The sequence below is a fragment of the Quercus lobata genome, chromosome 3 (assembly GCF_001633185.2).
Source record: "Quercus lobata isolate SW786 chromosome 3, ValleyOak3.0 Primary Assembly, whole genome shotgun sequence".
NCBI classification, from domain to species: domain Eukaryota; kingdom Viridiplantae; phylum Streptophyta; class Magnoliopsida; order Fagales; family Fagaceae; genus Quercus; species Quercus lobata.
Genome location: NC_044906.1, coordinates 42,673,100 through 42,679,099, shown reverse-complemented (window position 1 = coordinate 42,679,099; position 6,000 = coordinate 42,673,100).

Here is a 6,000-nt window from a genome sequence, read left to right as displayed (position 1 = left end):
GCAGGGGTACGACTCCAATGTAAGGTCAAGGCCACTAGCACTTGAAGGCTTGGTGTTGAGAAAAGTTTTGGGTACTGCAAAGAACCCAGCCTAGGGAAAGTTAGGGCCTACCTGGGAAGGGCCATATTGCATCACTTCAGTGGCTAGAATAGGTGCATATTATCTTGAAGATTTAGATGAAAACGTTGTACCACGACCCTGGAATGTAAGCAAACTGAGAAGGTATTATTATTAATGAAAGTTGTCTTTACTATATTTTGGTTTATTACATTATGCGTTAAACGTTCTACTATTTGTTTGAATATCAAACAGAACCTTGGTCATGCCTAGCTCCTCGGACCACATACCTTGGGTAAATTGATATTTAAAGCTATCTATCTAAGTGTCAAGCAAAACCTTAGTTATGTCTGGTCTCTCGGCCCACATGCTTTGGATAAATTAATACTTCAGTTCATTTTACTAAGTGTTAAACAGAACCTTAGTTATGCTTGGTCTCTCGGACCATATGCTTTAAATTAATACTTCAGTTCATTTTACTAAGTGTTGAACAGAACTTTAGACGTATCAGGCTCCTCAGATCATGTACCTTGGGGAAGTTAACACTTGGAAAGTCCACCTTGGGTTTTGATTGAAGGATTCTAAGGATGCATTAATAAGATACACTTAAAGGGAAAAACCCCGGGCACCTTCTTTCCTTATTTAACATTTCATTTGTCTCTTGGGACTTAGTCATTTTTCTCGCCATGCATACATGTTTAGTTTATTTAAGTTGACAGTTAGTTATTACTTCTAGCTTTGATCAAAGTGTGGGTGTTCACCTTTGGATACATCATCAGTTTAAAGATCTCAACAACAAGCAAGACAAGGATTATAGCCAACTAGAAATAAGTGTTGCAAGAAAAGTAAAGATTTAGAAAATAAAGTTGAAGTCTTTTCATTAAATAAAGTAAGAATACATTATAGACAATGGAAAATTGCCAGTATAAAAGAAGAACTAATAAAGGAAAACAAAATCCTAGAGTTAAGCCTTGGAGCTGGGAGGAGGGTCTTCTTTGTTGCTAGGCTTGGAGGCAGGAGCATTTTTGGCCTTGGCAGCATCCTTGGATTTGTCCTCGGCCTCTTTTGCCTTGACAGCAGCGTCCTTGGCCTTGGTAGCATCCTTTGCTTTGGCGGCATCCTTGGCCTTGGCAGCATCCTTAGCCTTAGTAGCATCCTTGGCCTTAGTAGTGTCCTTAGCCTCTGGCAGAGCTTGGATTTCCTTTCCCTTCCCCTCGTCCTTGGCCTTCTCAACCCCCTGGCCTTGGTCACCAACTTGGCTGGGCTCCTTTGGGACCTCGGGAGGAGGAAGAGAGGCCTTGGTGGTAGGGGGTTGCTCTATTGGAAGTGGTGCATCAGTAGGGGTAGATGGGAGGTTAGCTGGAACCTCGCGAATGTTAGGAGGGTAGAAGACATTCCTAGCCTCCCTCCACTCCGAGGTAGCAGGGACTCTTGCAAGGTTAAGGGTCTCTAGCCACACTTCCTTATAGTAGTCCCTACAAACCTCAGCCAGTTCATCCACCAGTCGGACCTTAGTCTCCTGCACCCCCAGCTAGTAGGATACTTGCTTTGAGGCCTTCGCAGCTTCCTCGGCCATCCGAGTGGCAGCCTTGGCTTTCTCCAGGTCGGCACTCAACTCTAGGACCTGCTGCCTTACTGGAGCCAGTTCTATCTCTGTGCAGTACAACCTTTTTCGCTAGTCCTCGACCTGGTCCTGGGCATTCTTCAAGCTCGCCTCAATGCTCAGATGCGCCCTCTCCTCAGCAACCAACTTGCTGTTGAGCTCTTTATTTTTCTGCTCAGATGCACCCAAAGCCTTATTGGCCTTAGCGCGGAGGTTGGCCTCAACCCGAGCATCATTCTGGGCGTCCTTAACCCACTCCTTGGCTACAAAAACTTCCTGGATAGCCTGTGCAGAAACAATAAGGGAATACCATGTTAAAGAAACACATAGGCATAATGAAATAGTCATAATAAAACAAATAGGAAGGGTAGTGAACCTACCATGGCTAGGTCCCTTTTTAAGGACATGAAGAGGTTTGGCTGCCTCATATGCCTCAAAGTAGTCACGTCTTTTGGCAGGAGGAGGGTCTGCTCCAGGGCCTCAGCTATGTAAGTGGAGTGCCCCCTTTGAAACTCCCTGATGGAGGAGTTCCATGGGATGGCCGCTCTATCCAACTCCAGCTGAGAAGCCCAGGTGTGGTGCTGTTGGCGCACCTCAGCCACACCAGGGTCCTCCATGCTCTCCACTGAGGTGGCCCGCCCATTGTCTTGGGCCATTTTCTACTTCTTGGTTTCCTGGCGGATCACCTTACCCTCCTTCACTTTCTGCTCCTTTATTTTCTTCTTCAAATTGGGTATGGCGAGCAAACTGATAATAGGAGGGGGATGGGGGGGAAAAGAAGAGGGGGGTTGGGACTTTGGGGCCTCCTTAGAGGATGACCCTTTAGTCTTCCTCGCGAAGAGGTCTTTCAAACCTTTTCTCGGATTGAGTGATGTCTCTTCTTCTTCCTCCTCGAAGCTGTTGTCTATTTGTGCAAGTATAAGGCATGGGGTGCGAACACCTGCAGTTCTGTCGAGCTCACCCTTAGTGTCCGAGATCTTAACAGGATCCACCCGCACCTCTCCTTCTTCCTTAAGTTTGAACTTGTTAATCTCCTCCTCAAGTGAGAGGCGTAAGGAAGCAGTTTCTTCCCTTCGATCCTATAGCCACGTTTTAAACATGGCCATTGGTTTGATCCTATAGCCACATTTTAAATGCGGCTATAGCTTTCACCTATAGCCACGTTTTAAATGCGGCTATAGCTTTCACCTATAGTCACGTTTTAAATGCGGCCATTGGTCCTGGCCTATAGCCACGTTTGAAAAAGTACGGCCATAGACCCTTTAGGCCTATAGTCACGGGGTTTAGGCCACATTTGAAAATGCGGCCTAAAAAAACGTGGCTATAGAACTTTTTTTTGTAGTGTTTATCGGAACAAAATAGTAGATTTTTTGTTTTTATATTTGAATGCTCTATAAATTTTTTCCCCAAAGGAGATTAGGTTTGGTTTTGGAAAATGAATACAAATTTAATTTAATTTTTTTGTATGTTTCTTAAATACATGGTCACGTGTTTGTGAGAATACAAACTATCATGAAAAGAACTACTTGCAAGACAAGACTTCGCACCAAATTGATGGGCTTTGCCACTACCTAAATTAATAGGACTTCAAAAGTACAAAATATTCAACTAAGAAAAGGAAACAAGCAATGTAATCACAATATATAGTTATCTTAATTCAGAGTTCAAGTTCATACAAATAAGAAAGACTCAAATCACACAAACTCCTAAGTTAAATCACAAAAAAAAAGAAAAAAAAGAAAAAAGAAGAAGCTATACTTAGACAATTCATGTGAGGCAAACGCATTTACGAACATGAAGTTATCCTTCCGTTGATCGGGTATGTGAATTTAGTTTGTCAGATTTTGTTGTCCCTTCTGATAATACCTTTAATCTTTATTTATAGTAGACAAAAACAGTTACTGCACTCCTCCTTATATTTTGGTAACGTCTATTGCACTTCTGACTTAGTGGATAACTGACTCACATGCTCACACATGTGAAAACTTTACAAAAACCTTTAGTTACGTGACCATGACCTCCAAAGTGAGTTTACTGTGATATTCTCTATTATAATAGGCCTTGCAAGTTTTGTTTATTTGGGCCATGGTTTACATTGATCAAGATCTAGCCCCTTAAGTCACCATTTAGTGGAAAACTGACTCACATGCTCACACATGTGAACAATGTTTATTTTTTTATTTTTAGCCTAACATATGCCCCCTGTGCGTGATGGGCCTAAATTTAGGCCAATTGCGCATAAGTTAATTACAAGAAAAACGAAAGGGTGAAAGGAAAATAAAATTGGGGCTTTAAGTCAGATCAATTTGCAAACCCTTGATCTAAAAAATCCTTCAAAACTCAGATGGATGCCAGCGAAGGTTGTCCATGATTCTGAAGTTATTCATCACGATTGAAGCTTGAACAGCGTCGTGACTGTAATTCCGCATGATGCCGGGAGCTGGTGCGTACAAAATGAAGACATCTTCAAGTTTATTGTTGATCCTAAGAGGACTAATTGACTGCAGGAGTTGAGAAATGAAGCTAGGAAACTCCATCCTTGTTCTTGTTCAACTGGTATTAACTCTTGAAAAGTAACAACTAAATGTTTGAAATCATGCACACCAAGATCACTGCCATACTCCAGAGCACTTACTTAGTTTGGGAACAACTTTGAACCAGGTACACTGGTCCAAACACCAACATCACTGCTAGCATTACTCAAAACATTCAAAATCATACTGTGGTTGCTCTTTGGGTTTGCTACAACTGTTCGAGAGTCATCGCTGAAAGGTACTCTCCTAACAAATTAGTAGTATTTGGAATTCATTCCCAATGTATTAGATCAATTTCAAGTCTGAAATTATATCTGTATATAACCCTTCCTTATTTTGAATTTTCTTCTAAATATATTCATTGCATTGTGATCTATTATTTTAGTCACTAATGCCCATTTTAACCATTCATTTGGCCCTTGGAAACATGCATCCATGCATATCTCAAAAAATTTTATGTGAGTAAGCCAATTCATTCATACTTGGCTTATATAATTTTTGAAACTTGCCATTAATGGATCTCGCATGCTCATTGCCACTAATATTCATTAACTTATAAGCATTCTATCAAAGACCTCACTAACTAGGAAAGGTCCATCCCAATTAGGAGACCATTTACCCAGATATGGATCTTTAACTCCTATAGAAAAGATAACGTTCCAAACTAAATCCCCAATGGCAAATGACTTTGCCTTAATTCTCTTGTTATACATCTTAGATACTTTTTGTTTTTATACAACAATAGAATCTAAAGCTGCCATATAGGCCTCATCTATTTCATCAAGTTCTGCAAACATCACATCTTGATAACCCAAATGAGTCAATTCATTTTGCCTTGTAATCCTCATTGATCTCACGGTAGTCTCCATGGGTAAAACTGCATCATGGCCAAAAACTAAAAATATGGGGTAGTGTTTATGCTCATTCTTTTTGAAGTTCTATATGCCCACAATACTTCAGACAACAAATCGTCCCAACTTGTAGGATTTCTAGCCACTATTTTCCTCAAATTATTCTTGATAATCTTATTAGTGGCTTCTGCCTGACCATTTGCCTGTGCATAATATGGTGTGGAATTCAAAATTCGAATACCATATTCTTGTGTAAAGGCTTTTACCCTGGTTCCATTAAAGATGGTTCCATTGTCCACTGTTATTGATTGAGGAATTACAAACCTATGGACTATCATTTCTTTTATAAATTGAATAACATCAAACTCACTCACTTCCTTATAAGGTTTTGCTTCAGCCCACTTTGTAAAGTAGTTTGTTGCAACGATTATGAAGCAGTTTTTCTTTCTTGAGATTGGTCTGCTTTTTCCAATTAAATCCATTGCCCATCCTCTAAAGGGCCATGGTTTTATTATCGCATGAAAATATGAAGCAGGAATCCTAGGAATTGGACCATGTTTTTGGCATTCTACACAACCTTGTGCATATTTGATGCAATCTTTCAATACACTCGGCCAATAGTAACCATATTTGTGTATCAACCATTTCATTTTTATGCATGATTGGTGTGAAACACATATGCCTTCATGGAGTTTTGCTAAGATTTGCTTTGATTCATCATCACTAATGCATTTCAATAGGATGCCATAAACTCCTCTTTTGAATAAAGTTTCATCTTGGTCTCCCATTAAAACAAATTTTCTAGCTTTAAGTTTTAAAGCATTATTTGTACAACCACTTGGGTTTTTCAAGTAATCAATGATTGGGTTTCTCCAATCATTAACTTAGGCATCAAGATGAAAAACCTGGGTCCTTAATTCCCTATCAATAACTGATGGGAGTATCCTCTTACTTA